Genomic DNA, 14,475 nt, shown 5'->3' with positions numbered 1-14,475 from the left:
CAGCCTGTAGATCCCCCGCCACCCACCCACACCTGCTCAGGTGCCCAGCCGCTGAGGAGGGCCCAGCTGGCCTGCGGGTGAGAGTGAACCTGTCTTAGCCAGTGCTACCAGCTCTCTGCCACTCAGACCCACACTTCAAATGGAGCAGACTCTGGCCTCTGGTTAAGCAGGGTGGGCCATGCCTGGGGCCCTGATGATCGATGGGGAATCCCAGCTCCCATGCCCCACACCTGCAGCCCTACCTCCTGTCACCTGGGAATGCCCTACCTCACCCCACCCTTTGCAGGAGGCCCAGCTTTGGAAAACTCCAGGATGCCTCTGGCCCTCCATGCCCAGGCTGTCACCCTGAGAGGTGGACCAGGCTGGGCTGGAGGTGGGAGGAGAGGAGGGAAGTGGGTCGGGATGACCTCCTCTCTTACCAAATAGCAGGCCTCTCCATCACTCCATCCTTCCAAAAGGCTTCTTTCCTGGCTGCAGGTGGACCGCCCAGAGAGGCAGAAGCAGCTGGGCTACCTGTGCATCACTCCTCCCTGCCTCTGATCCCTCATTCTCTCCTCTTTGTGTCCCATCTCTCCCCTTCTCCAACCTTTGTCATCTTTCTGAGTTAATGACAACATGCACTGAATTCCAGCTTCAACAGGCGTGGTGCCAAGTGCTTTGCACATATTATCTTATTTAACTATCACAATGAAGTCGTTGCTTTCACCCCCTGTTATAGGGAGAAGGATGAGGCTCAGAGGGGTTCAAGTCACCCAGTGAGGAGGGCTCAGGGCAGGGGCTCAAGCCCAGGCTCAGGCACATCCTGTTGCGCTTTGTCCTCGGGCTTGCCCTGCTGTCCTCCTCCCAGACATGGTCTTGGTGGGAACTGAGCTGTGGCCCAGGAGCCCTTCCTTGGGCTGTGGGAGTGGGTACACAGAAGGAAGAGAGGATGACAGATGCACTGGGGACCCGGGTAGTGGCCCAGCCACCCCCCAGGTTCTGGCCCCTCCCCTGCTGCAGAATCTTCCATGGCTCCCTACAGGCATTTACGGGGCAATCTCAAACTTCTCTTAAGCTGGCAAGCAGCCTTTCCTGTACTACCACCATCTCCTCCTCCCTGACAACACTCAACCAGGCAAATGCTTGCTTTCCCTCCAGTGCAGTTAAAGAGTAAGGATATAAAATGCCCCGCCTGGAGCTACATGCCTTGCCGATTTCATTTCACTTCGTCGGCATGATGTCTGGTGCTCTCTGTACAAATGAGGAAACTGAGCTCAGAAGTGGGCAGCTGTTGCTCAAGGCCACACAGCTGGTAGGGAACCAGTGGGACTCAAAACCACTCATCTGGGGTGAGGGTATAGCTCAGTGGTAGAGAGTGTGCTTAGCATACAGGAGGTCCTGGGTTCAATCCCCAGTACCTCCATTAAAAATAAATAAATAAATAAACCTAATTACCTCCTTCTGCCAAAAAATACCTAACATAAAACCGCTCATCTGACTGTGCTGTTCAGTTCAATGGGGTTTGATAGACAGGCCATGGTTGTTACAGCGCCAAATCCTATGCCAGCGGCTAGGGATAGAGACAGCATTAGGGGAGGGGGTACACGCATGTACACACACACACACAGGCACTCACGCACGCAAACGGCATCCACAAGGTAATAGTGCTTCTTCCTGCAGGTCCTCTCTCCCCTTTCTCCTATATACTTCAGATAGGGAGGGCAGTGGGGAGGGGAGGCAGACAGGGAGGAGGGGGAGGTGCTGAATTGCTCACCTCCCAGTCTTAAAACCTTCACACTTGTGACTTAGACCCTTAGGTGGTCCCTTTCAAAGACGGAGCTCTATTTCCTTTTAAAAGAGGGCGAGAGTAGGAAAGAGAAAAACACATTTTGTTCTGATGTCTCAAGATGTCATTTGGGGACAGTTTGTCTTTTTTCCTCCCTATCTCTTTCCCCCCAGAGCCATAGAGAGCATCACCTCCACCCCATCCTTCCCAACATGGCTCCATTACCCCACTGAGCTTTCCAAAACCCTGGTGCCCAGTGCTGAGTCACTAGGCTGGGGTGGGTGTGACACAGGAAACAGTTTCTTCTCTGTGACAGTCAGGCATTGGGAGAGAAGCCAGGGGTCCTTGGCTAACCCAAGAACTCAGATCCAGTCCACTTCACTGTCCCTTACTTTTGCTGAGAAGGTCAGCTTGTTCTTGGACCAGAAACTCCATGAGACTGAGACCTTGTCTGTCTGGTTCAGAGGCTTACAGGTTTTTTTAAATAAAGCCACCATTGGCCCTTGACACGCTTTTGGAGGCCCCACCCAAATCACATGAAACATATTAAAATACGCTCTGCACATTGAATGTCATTTTATGGTAAATTTTTAAAAGGGTTTTCAATTAATTATGATTGTGAAATTATTCAACTACAATTAATGTGTTTAATTTAAAATAGACTCCAATTTCTTGAAAAGCATCATGCATACCTGGGAATTCTTTGAAATGAGAACATCTAAACCAACAAATTGCTTTCAAATGTAATGAAACATTTATGAGTTCCAATTTTCCAGTTAATGAACTTGCAAAAAGATTGTGTTTGGTTGACATTAAATTACATCATTTTAGGTTCGATTTTCCAGTCTTTTAAAAATGTTCAAGCCAATACATTTTCCCCCAGGTCTCAAACCCTTTCTGTAGGACCTTGAAAATTCCACGGGTCCCAGACACTTTGCCTATGTGGCTGTAAAAATGAATAGCCTGATGTAAGTGGCTCCTTAAACACTGTTGAAGAGAGGTAAGGGAAAGAGAAATCAATGATTTGGAAACAGAGAAAAAATGCTAGTATCCCTCATAATTAAAAACGTAAATTAAAATGAGGTACTATTTTTCATCCTTCAGATTGGCAAAGATGGAAACGTGGTTTTGGGTACAATCTGGCATAACTTTTTAGAGGACTACTGGATGATAGCTATCAAAATACAAAGTGCATATTCCCTTTGTCCCAGAAATTACAGTACAAGGAATCTAGGCTACTACAAATGTACAATGATCCATGGAGAAAGACGTTCATGGCCGTGGCCAACCAGGAACAGACTAGATGTTGACCAGTTAGGACTGACGTAAATGGTGGGACATCCCCACAATGGAATAGCACACAGCTGTGGAAGAATGTGTTGATATGGAGCAGATACCTTGATACAGTGTTAAGTGGGAAAAAAAATCACAGTGTAAGACAATGTGTAATGCGTTTTTTCTTTTGTGAAAGAAGGAAAATAATATACATGCATATACATGTATTTATATTTATACACTAGGAAATGCCTTGAAAGAATTGGAAGGAGACTTAGAAACTGGAGAAAATAGTTGTCTCTGAGAGGGAAACTGGGAAGATGGAAGAGAATTACTTCTCGTTTTTGCTATGTTTAATTTTTTTTTTAACCATCGGTACATATCTCTTTTTTCATGAAAAAAATCTGGTTATCAAACAGACAAATGCCTGTGGAATGAAAGAAGTAAAACGAGTGAATGAGTGAATGAATGAATGAATGTATGAAGCCTAGGTGCCACATGGAGGAGGGAGTTGCTGCAAGGGGCTCCCGCCATCCAGTGGAGGAGACCCACAGAAAATGCACAGCGCAACAGTCTATTGATGGTGGGAGGAAGGGAGGGGAGGATTTCGAAGATTACTCCAGGAGAGTTTGAAGGATGGAGAGGGCTGGGCAGAGGGGAAGCATTGGAAGGGAGGGTTGGTGGGGTTTTGTCATGGGATGGCTGCCTCTCCATCCCTGTCCCTAACCCCGGCTCCTCCCTAGGTGTACATTCTATTTTAAGACTGGAAAGTCCCTTGCACGATGCCTGGCATATAATCTGTGGCAATAAATAGTGGTTGACTGAATGGATGGAATCAGTCACTGGTTAATCCAGGCTGCAGTGTTAGTCACTCCTGTCCCTTCCCTAAACACCTCCCCACCACCCAACAACAGATGACTCTCTCAGGGCTGCCGTGTACAGCTGTGCGGTGTGTCCACTGCACAACTCCAAGAAGTGCCATTTTCATAGACTGGCAGGTAAGTGATGCCTCCTGAAGTTGTGGGATGTAGCGCACCTGCAAAACAGTTTCTTCTTCTTTCAAGCTTAGGGGAACTGAAGCCACATTGAGAGTGAGAGGGGTCAGGGAAGGGAATCCCAATCCAGACACTGCAGGCTTTTCCCTTTTTCTTTCTAATTCCTGAGGCCCCTTCTTTTGTTCCTCTCTAACTTGGGCTTGAGGTGACTTAGCCAAATCTGACCAATTACTCTCTTCCTTGACTACAGAGTTTGGGACTTGCAGTATGATCTTGGGCAAGCCCAAGAACCTCTTTGGGTCTAAGTTTCCCCATCTAAGAAATTAATAAATGTGTAGAGAACAACTCTTTTCTCTTTTTAAAAAATTATTGAAATATAGTTGATTTACAATATTGTGTTAGTTTCATGTGTACAGCAAAGTGATTCAGTTACATATTTTTTTCAGATTATTTTGCACTATAGATTATTATAAAGTATTGAATATAGTTCCCTGTGCTATACAGTAAATCCTTGTTGCTGGTCTATTTTATGTATAGTAGGGCAGCAGTTGTTAATGACTCTCCTGGGCTTGATGGGACCCCTATGGGGACAAAAGGTTGAAGGAATATATCCTTACAGGATGTGGCATTCTTGGAGGGGACAAATCCCCCCATCCTGCCCAGTTCTGCCCAGCCCTCCATGCCCTCGGGCCCTCGGCTCAGCTCAGGGGATGGTATCTTGGAATGGAAGGAACCTGTGTGGGAACAGGAGAAGCCCAGGTGGAGCCCTGACTGATGATAATCACTATGTGGTATCAAACAAGCCACAGCCCTGCCTGGGCCTCAGTTCCCCCCTCTGTAGCATGAGCACTTAGGCCAGATCAGCGAGTGTCAAAGGCTAGATGGAGCCTATCCTGGCCTTTTCTTTTTCTCTTTACTTAATATAATTTTTGTTTGATTCTTTGAAAAATTTTTTATTTCGGGGGAGGTAATTAGGTTTGTTTTTTTTTTTTTTAAATGGAGGTACTGGGGATTGAACCCAGGACCTCATCCCTGCTAAGCATGTGCTGTCCTACTGAGCTATACCCTCCCCCTTACTCTTTCTGATTACAAACATTGCACATGAACATGAATGTTCAGACAGTACCAAAAGAGGTAATGGACCAAGTGAAATCCAACCCTTATTGAAAATTGCTGATGGGTTTTTTTTTTGGTGGCAGGGGGGTGGGCGTGTAATTTTAATTCTAATACAATTTCAAATTTACAAAAAAAAAAAGTGGCAAGAATAGTACAAAGACTATAGCATAGGTTTTACTCAAATTTATCAATTATTTACATTTTGTCCCTCTTGCTTTATTTCACTTTCTCTGTATATATGTGTATGTACGTGAGTGTGTGTGTGTGTGTGTGTGTGTGTGTGTGTGTGTATAATTTCTTCCCAAACTATTTGAGAGTAAATTGAGATAGGTGCCTCTTTACCTCTAAATGCTTCAGGGTATATTTCCTAAGAACAGGGACATTCTCTTACCATGTAAGCCTTACATAACCCCTGCAGTTAACAAAATCAGGAAACTTAGCATTGGTACAATACCAGTTTGGACAATGTAGTCCACAGTTCATGTTCAAAGTCAGTTGTGTCATGACCTTTACATAGGTTTCCAGTGAAAGCAGAAAAATCCAGATGATACACTGAGTTTTTCCTAAAGCTAACATGTATTGGGGGGTATGGTTCAGTGCTAGAGTGTGTGCTTGCTATGCACAAGGTCCTGGGTTCAAGCCCCAGTGCCTCCATTTAAAAAAAAAAAAAAAGCTAACGTATTTAATTTTAAGGATTATGTTTATTCTAAAATTGTGCTCTCACCTGTCCTGTTTTTTGTTTGTGTGTTTGTCTTTTTGATGTTTAAGATATCCCCTCTTTTATAAAATGATGGTGAGGGTAGACCATGGTTTATTTGCTATTTGCTTTTGAAATTCCTGGCAAAATAAAAAGTGGGTGATCCTATGTTCGTCTTCAGACTTCTTTTGCAGGGATCCCAAGGTGTGGTCCCCCAGTGTTCTCTGAGTCCAGGTGAGTCAGATCACCATAGACTTTCCTGAAGCCTATTTGAGAGCACTTTCCAAATGCTGGGAGTAGGGGATGTGACAGGCAGCCACAGGCCCTGCCCCTCTGGGAGCAAATGGTCTCTTACCCAGCAGAGTGCACCTTTATCCTTTCCGTAGCTCTCCAGCATCTATTTGGAGCACCCCTAAACTTGTGGGTCTCCCAGGGAGGCAGAGCCCTCCTCCTACCCTAGAAACCAGACCTAACTTTCCCAGCCTCCCTTGCAGCTGCAGTGCAGGCATATGACCTGGCTCAGCCAATCAGATGCAACCACCCAGGAACTCTGAATCTTAAGCCCATGAGCAGAGATGGGATGTATCTGACAGAACTGGCTGTAGCAGCAGGACGAGTTTTCTGGGGCAGTGGAGCCTCAGGGCCAGTTTCTCTGTTGTCTGCTCTGGTCTCACCCTGAGGTGTGATTTGGGCTGGGTTCTGGCTGTGGCCTGGTGCTCCTTGGTTCCTGGGCCAGCCCGAGGAGTCTGTGAGTGTCCTATTGCAACAAAGAATCCTGACTGATAAATACAGAGAAGTCAGCATTATGGGAACAGAGAGGAGCTGGGGCCTGAAGTGTGGACCCATCAGGATGGTGAGTAGTGAGTGATTCTATGAGGTGGGCAGCCACGGCAGAATTCAGTTTCTTTATCTGAATGTGGATAGGACATCCTGTCTAGGTGCTAGTGGAGCAGCCCAGACAGGAAGTGCTGCGGGTAGGGTGGGGGGTAGGAGGGATGTGAGAGGAGAGAGGCTGGAGCCTGAGGATGGGGCTCGGAGGAGGGAGAGGAGCTCAAGGAAGGAGTAGGGGTGGCTTTGTAGGAGGAGACAGCCAATCTGGGTCACATGGTTCCACCTGTCCCCAATATTTTTTTTACCCCTTTCTATACACCAGACAGTGTATTGGTTAATAAAACAGTCTGGGGCTGGGTATTGTTCTCCTCATCTTACACATAAAGAAAAGGTGATTTAGAGAGATGAAACAGCTCCTACAAGATCAGGAAAACAGAAAAGGACAGGGCCAAAATTCAAACCTGGGTCCAACTCCTACACTGATGCTCTTCAGAACCTAAACAGATGCTCAGATGAGGGAACAACGTTTCTGTCTCAGCCCCTGAGTTTTTATATGCTTCCAGTGAGGACTTTAAGTAAAATGCACTCCCTGTGATGCTTTGTGAGACAGTATAGTTGAGTGATAGGATCTGGGGGGCTTGGCTCACTTTTTATTTTTTCAACCATGTTTTTAATGGAGGTAGTGGGGACTGAACCCAGGACCTTGTGCATGCTAAGCACGCACTCTACCACTAATCTATTACCACCCCAACTTCTGCTCTGGCTTACTTTGTAGATACCAATTCTTTCCTCCTCTTCCCATACCTGTAGAAAAGCTGGATCCAATCAAATGAGCTCCAGCACACACAGTTGCTTGCCTACATAATGGCCCTTCTTCCTCCCACTACCCTCCTCTTAGCAACTGTTCAGCCTAGGTTTGTTGTGTTTGGACTTCTCCTTCTGGGCGCAGGGTTAGTATTGTGGCATTAATGGTGGCATTATCCCTCTTGCTTGGGATAGATTCTGGCATGGGATGTGACTCAATTCTGGTCAATGAGCAGTGAAGAACAGCCTCCTGAGGGCTTCTGAGAAAAATTTTCCTTGATCTTAAAATGGGAAACAAGGATGAGATGTTTCCTGGGGTTTGTTTTTTCCTTTTGTTTTGTTTGCTGCTGTGGACATTGCATGATGGTGTGATATCTGGGGTGGGAGCAACCATCTTGTGACTGTGAGGCGAGCCTAGCCAAGGACAAGGCAACATGCTGAGAATGGCAGAGAGGGAAGGAAAAAGGAAGTAATTTGGGTCCTTATGATGATGTTGAGTTGCAGGATTAACCTCTCCTGAAGCTACTGTTCCTCTGGACTTCTTGTTCTATCAGAAAATACACTTTCCTTATTGTCTAAGCCAACTGAATAGAAGTTCTCTGTTTCTGGCCACTGAAAACTTCTTTACCGATGTATGAGCCATCAGATCAAAAGAATAAATGCCCAACATTAACTTGATATGCTAATAGCTGACAGCATTGGTTAAATGAGAAAAACCTGATTCCTTGACCAAGGGAGGCCCTGAGAAGTCCTTTCTCTGCTGGTTCAGAGGGAAGAGTGTGTCTGCATCTTATCCAGGCATGTGGGAGGCCTCCTATCAGAGGAGAAGTCCTCTCTGGCCAGCTGAACTTTTGACTCCCATTTCCTGTAGGGTCAGCAGAGGAGAGCAGCTTTATTTACTGAATTAAGATGGAAAACAGATGTCCAAGCACCCCGCTGGGTGCAGGCTTACCCTGGACAGAGGCTGGGCCTGTTTGCAACCCTGACTGGCCCACCAACCCCTTGTTCTGCACATCGAGTCCAGATGTGGCTTCTTCTGTGCTCTATAATAATTTTGATTTGTTGCAGCTAAGTAACCTCAGCCCACCACCCCCACCCCAGCCCGTCTCCCCCAGCTCAACACTTAACTCACCAACTCTCCAAGGAGAATAGGAATAACACTGTGAAACATTTGTAAGATAGCCCAGGTGGGGCAGAGAAGAATGTGGACTTGAGAAGCAGAGCAAAGTGGGTTCAGCCATAACCTGGTCTTATATTAACCATGTGATTTTAATCATTGCATCAGTCATCAATGGCTGTGTAAGAAGCCACCACAAAACTCAGTGGCTCAAAAACAACCATGGTTTATTTGCTCTTGGATCTAAAGTCTGGGCAGGGCTTGGTGGGATAGCCCATTTGTTCTGCATATTGTGTTGTGTTTGGTTAGTGAAGTTGATGGCACAGTGGTGCATGCACGTGAGCAGAGGCGGTCAGCGTACTCTGTGCCCACCCTGCTCCTTGCTTCCCTATCCCCACATAGACAGTTCCTTTTCCTCTCAGTCCTTCCTTACTCATCAGCAGGCTGAAGGCAGAGAGCATTAGTAGAATGTGTGCTTATCAAGAAGAGAAGCTCTTCCTGCAACTGGCCTGAAATAATCTCGGAAGATGGTTCACTATTCACTCCACCTAGAAAACCCCACAAAATCATGCAAATCAGGAAGTTCAAATCTTCATCTTCACTTTAAGGACACCCGTGAAACCACCCAGGTCATCAAGAATGTCACTATCCAGAAACACGTGTGCTGTTACAAAGGTGGGGCTGGTAGGTGTGCTCCAGCCAAACCGCAGGGCTGGACGCCGGTCGGTGGCCCAGAGAGAGTGCTGAATTTTGGCTGCATGTGCTAGGAAATACAGAGTGTGCTGCTGAACTGAAGGGTTTAGATGTAGATTCTCAGGTCTTTGAGCACATCCAGGCGAACCAAGGCCCTAAGATGCACGGCCCAGCTGAACTTACAGAGCTCCTGGCCAACTGAACCCCCTTGGGAGCTCACCCTGCCACGTTGAGATGATTGTTATTGAAAATGAGACGATTGTTCCTAAAACGGAAGCGGAGGTGGCACAGAAGGAAAAGACATCCCGGAAGAAACTGAAGAAACAAAACATATGGCCTGGGAATAGATTCAGCATAAAATAAATGCAAATAAAAGTAAAAGCAGAAAAAAAGAGAAACACAGGTTGAGTTAGTTTCAGGCAATATTTTGTGCAGTGTTTCCACTGTTCTAGTAAGAGTGAAATACATAGGCATATATGAACTACAAAATATGAATTGCATAATTTTGGTGATTCCACGTGGGAGGTAAATGCTTTTATGCTTGCACTTAAAACTGGCATTGAATAATATAAAACTGAACAGTAAAATTCATGGTAATATTAGAATCACATTAAGTAGCAAAAAAACACCATAATGACTGAAGAGAGACTATGGAAGGAAGGAGAGCTTTACATTTTAGTACCAACAACACCTTTTTCTTGCTTTTTGAACAAGGGGACTCACGTTTTCATCTTCTTTGGACCCTGCAAATTATGTAGCTGGCCCAGGGGCCGGGTCTCTTAAGGCCTAGACCAAAACTGCCACTTCTGCCTCATTCTATGGGTTTAAGCGAGCCACAAGACCAGCCCATCGTCAAGAAGGGAGGGAAGCGGATTCCAAGTCTTGAAGAGAGGGGCAGCATCTGATATAGAGATGGGAGGAATTATTGTTGATTGCCGTTGAGGCCATAGGTCATAACTTTCCGATCCTTAGGCTTCTCATCTGTAAAATGGGAACAATTTGACTAGCTTCCCAAGGTTGTTTGAGAATAAAGAAATATGTATCCTATTTGCAATTTCCGGTACACGGGAATGGCTCATTTAGGGTTGGTCCTTCCTGTTCTTTCATCTTGCTTTTTAAATGCTTACCTATTTACTAGCTCATTCATTCATTCGTTCACTCACTCACTCACTCAATATTTATTGAGTCCTATGACCCTGGTACTGCTCTAGGAGTGGGGGTCATAGCAGAGAATAAAGCAGACAGAAGTCCCTGCCCCATGGAGTTGCCACTTTGATAAGAGAGACAAAAAATTTTATCAAATAAGTGGTATGTTCAGTGGGGAAAGATGCTAAGAAGAAAAGAGCAGGGGAGGGGGATAGAGAGCGCTGAGCTGGGGGCTGCAGTGTGAGCAGTGAGCCAGGAAGGCCTCACTAAGAGGGTGTCATTAGAGTCAATCCTGAGGGGAAGTCCTGAGGACACTCCGGGCAAGTCCGGGTGTTTGTGGAATAGTGAGGGCCCAGGGTGGCTGGAGTTGAGAGCGAGACGGGAGATAAGGGAGGGGAGGGCAGCTCCCCATGGACCATTGTAAGGACTTTGCCTTTTACTGTGGATGAGATGAAAACACTGGCTTTGGTATGGAGGGGACGGTCAGTGGCTGCAGGTGAACCGCAAGCATCAGGGGACAAGACAGGAGGCAGGGTAATAAGAGGGATGGTGGCCAAGGTGGTCAGCCAGAGGTGGGAGAAGTGGTTGGATTCTGACTGGTTTTTTGGAGGTAGAGCAGTCAGGATTGACCTGTCAATTCACAGCAGAGCAATCTGGCATGCAAAGCAGGTGTTATCAGATTCTCATTTTATAGAAGAGAAAAATGAAAACTTGGAGAGCCCGCGTGACTTCACAGTGTCACAGAGTAGCTGAGCGGTGCCGCTCGGCCCACAGGGAGGCTGCCTAGTACATGGGTGTGGCTGTGACATGCCTTTCTCTGACTCTCCATATCTGTCACCCCATCTCCGTCTGTCCCCAGTCATCACTTTCCATTCTCCATTCTCCTTATGCTTTGCAGACACATCTCCATCTTCTCCCAGGCCCATTGCCAAGGGGCCTATGTGCTTCTGGTGCCCAGGGGAAGTAACTGTGCCTGTGAGAATGTGTAACTGTGTGTGCCCCTCGTCACGCTGGCATGCCTTACATGAGTGTGAATGTTCCCAGTGCACGTGTGTCTGAGTGTTACTTCAGCTGTGTGTGAGGTGTGGGTAGATATCCCTGGATGTGAGAAGCTCTGTGTGTTGAGGGCAGGGGCCGTAGGGGACTGAGTACGTGCGTGAGGTGTGACAGTGCGTGTGTGCCAGTGCCTGAACGCACGGAGGTGTCCTATCTCCATTCAGATCTGCTCTCATCCTAAAAGGCTCAAACCTCCTCCCTTTCTTCTAGTTCCTGACCTCCCGCTGCCCCGTCTGTCAGGATCACACACTGGGCTAGCCCTTCAACCTTGGGTAGTGGTCTGGCAGGTTTAGAGGGGAACTACTGTTTAGAACGCCAGCTTCCACAACTTGCAGGGCAGGGTGGGGCTGCATGCACATTCCTGTCCCCTGGTCAGCCGTCAGCCTCCATCTCCTGAGGTCAACTGTGCTCCCCTCCTCCTCCCTATGGGGGTGCCTGAATGTGGGGAGGGGCACTGACCTCAGAAGGGGCTGGCAGCCTCAGCAGGCAGAGATAGGAGGGGCCAGGCTCCCTTCTCCCTGTGGGTGGCCAGCTGACCCCCAGGGAGCAGGACTGCGCTCTCTCAGTGAGCTCCCAGGGGCAGGCTTGTTGGGGACTTGGGCCCCCAGAGACTTCCCACCACGTCCCCCATTCTCCCTCTGCGGGCCCCCAGCCCAGGGCCTCCTCCCTGAGCTCAGGCCCCAGAACAGTTTGTAGGCTCTAAACCCCTTTTCCCTCCCTGTCCCTTTCTTCCCATGACATTGGTTCCTCTGGGAGACCTTTGGCCTTTCCTATAGGTACCAGAAGGTCCTTTTTCTTTAACCCACTGGAAATCAGGGCCCCGCTTTTAGCAAGGAGAGCAGATGCCAGGAGGAGTAGGGCCACTTCAGTCCCTCCCCCAGGCCTGCCTGTCCTCCCTCAGTGCTGGTCAGGCGTGCTCCTGCCTCAGGGCCTTTGTTCTAGCTATTTCCTCTGTCTGGAATGTTTTCTCCCAGACCCTGCTTGGCTCCTTCCTCTCCAAGCTTTTGTGGAAGTGTCACCCTCTGAATGAGGCTTACAGTGGACTGCCCAGTTTAATACTGTGACCTGTGTGCATGCGGACACACACCCCTGCTTCACACACATCCCCTCTCGCCCAGCCAGCACTCGTCTCCCAGCCCCACTCTGTCTCCCCTTTCCCCCTATAGCATCCACCACATACTTACATGCCTCATTTTGCTTATTCCATCTACTGTGTCTCCCCAACGGGAATGTTGGCCCTGTGAGGGCAGGGATCTTTGTTTTGCTCATGGATGTTTTCCAAGTGCCCGGAACTGTGTTGAGCCATTTTAAATACTCCATAGACATTTATGCAGTTGTTGGGACTGTTGCCCAGAGGAGGGTACCTGTGGGAGAGAAGGCTGGTCCCTTGAGGGGCTGGGGAGGGGAGGAGCAGCTGCTAGACGTCTGGATCTGGGATCAGAGGGATGGACTCTGTGCCCCACCTCCCAGAGGAGGTCCAGCTCCCTTCCACTCCACCTGCCCTCTTCCCCAGAACCACACCTCCCACGCCTGCCCTGCACACGCATGTTGGGGCACACCTGCGCACTCTGCATCCCTGGCCCCACCTCCCACCCAGCCCCTGTGCACGCACCACTGACGTGCTGGCTGTGGTTTCAAGGCCCCAGAGGTGCAGATTAGAGTCAGGGCGTCCTGTTCTCTGCGGCTGCAGCAGCAGGTGGGTGTGGGGGGCAGGTTTCCCTGCAAACCAGCATACACAGAGGCCCCTTCTCCCCGCCTTCTTATATGTGCCAGCACACGCATAGGCACACAGACAGATAGACAGCCAGGTGGCCCAGCAGGCTGGCTGCTCTCAGGCCCCAGGCCTGGGAACTGTGCACCCATCTATAGCAGCCCCCTGTGGGCGGGGAGAGGGGGCAGAGGAAGCAGCTGCCGGCTCCCTTCCCCATGCCTGAGCTGCCACCTTTACTGCTTCAAGCCCAGCACGTGGCCAACCAGCCTCTTGTCAGCTCTTTTCTTTGGGGGAAGCGTTGCCCTCTTTGCCTTCTCCTGTCAAAATCAGAAGGGGTCCTGCATTCAGCCCTTGTTGAGGTCTAGCTTGTTGGCCCCTGCAGTCGTTTGTGTATACACAGACTGGCCAGTTCTGGGGACATGCTGGTCCCTTGCTCAGAACCCTGCCATGGCTCCCCAGTACCCACCAGTTCCAGCCCAACCCCCTGGTCCCGGGTCTTCCCTGCTCCAGGAATCTCTACTTTGAGGGGAGGCGAGTGTGGCCTCTGGAACCAGGCATCCCGGTTGAATCCTGGTTGTGTATGACCTTAGGCAAGTCACTTAACCTCCATGTGCCCCAGTTTCCTCCCTCGCAGAGCTATTATGAGAATTATATAGGTTCATATATGCAAAGCACTTAGCACAGCACCTGCTGTGCAGGAAAGTTGTCAATAAATATTAGCTGTCACTGTTACTGTTTCCTGCCAGGAGCCAGGAGGGGCCTGAGAAGTGGTCTGCGTCGTGGCTTGCAGCCCTGCTCTGGCCTTCCAGACTGAGCCAGCAGCTTCTAGACCACCTGGGTTCCTGGGCAGTGGGAGGGCCTTGCATATCATGGCCTGCAGCCTTATGTGGGACAGGAGTCCCCCAGTCCCTGTCCCAGCCTCAGGCTGGCCCACCACCTGCACCCTCCCTCTTCTCCCTGCCTTTCCAGGTCCCCTCTGCTTTGCAGGGCTACTCGTGGGCATCTCCTGCAGGAAGAAAACCTGTCAACCCTGCAGCTCTTCCTTCCTGGAGCCTCAGTTTCCTCAAGTAAGAAAAGGGATTAAAAACCCCCACATCACAGGATTCACATCAAGGGAGGTCACGGATGAACAGTGCGCGGCTGACTGCTGTTACTGCCTGCAACCCCACACCCGGAGGGCCCTGCTGGCTGGGCTGGGGTCCCTGCAGGGACTAGAGAAAGATCTGGCAGGGGGTGGGGGAGCTGGATGAACTCTGGGAGCTGAGAGGG

At 48.9% G+C, this 14,475-nt stretch overlaps 1 non-coding gene and 1 pseudogene across 1 annotated transcript; both read left to right on the top strand.

Annotated features, from left to right (window-relative positions):
• Positions 1-5,733: 5,733 nt before the first annotated feature.
• Positions 5,734-5,805, top strand: TRNAS-GCU. Its single transcript has one exon. It is a non-coding gene; the product is annotated as a tRNA-Ser (tRNA).
• A 913-nt stretch (positions 5,806-6,718) lies between these two features.
• Positions 6,719-14,152, top strand: LOC116668962 (annotated as a pseudogene).
• The last annotated feature ends 323 nt before the right edge of the window (positions 14,153-14,475 follow it).

This window comes from Camelus ferus, chromosome 15 (genome assembly GCF_009834535.1).
Source record: "Camelus ferus isolate YT-003-E chromosome 15, BCGSAC_Cfer_1.0, whole genome shotgun sequence".
Lineage (NCBI taxonomy): Eukaryota > Metazoa > Chordata > Mammalia > Artiodactyla > Camelidae > Camelus > Camelus ferus.
Note: the sequence above shows the minus strand (reverse complement) of the source record. Positions and strands in the feature narration are given on the sequence as shown.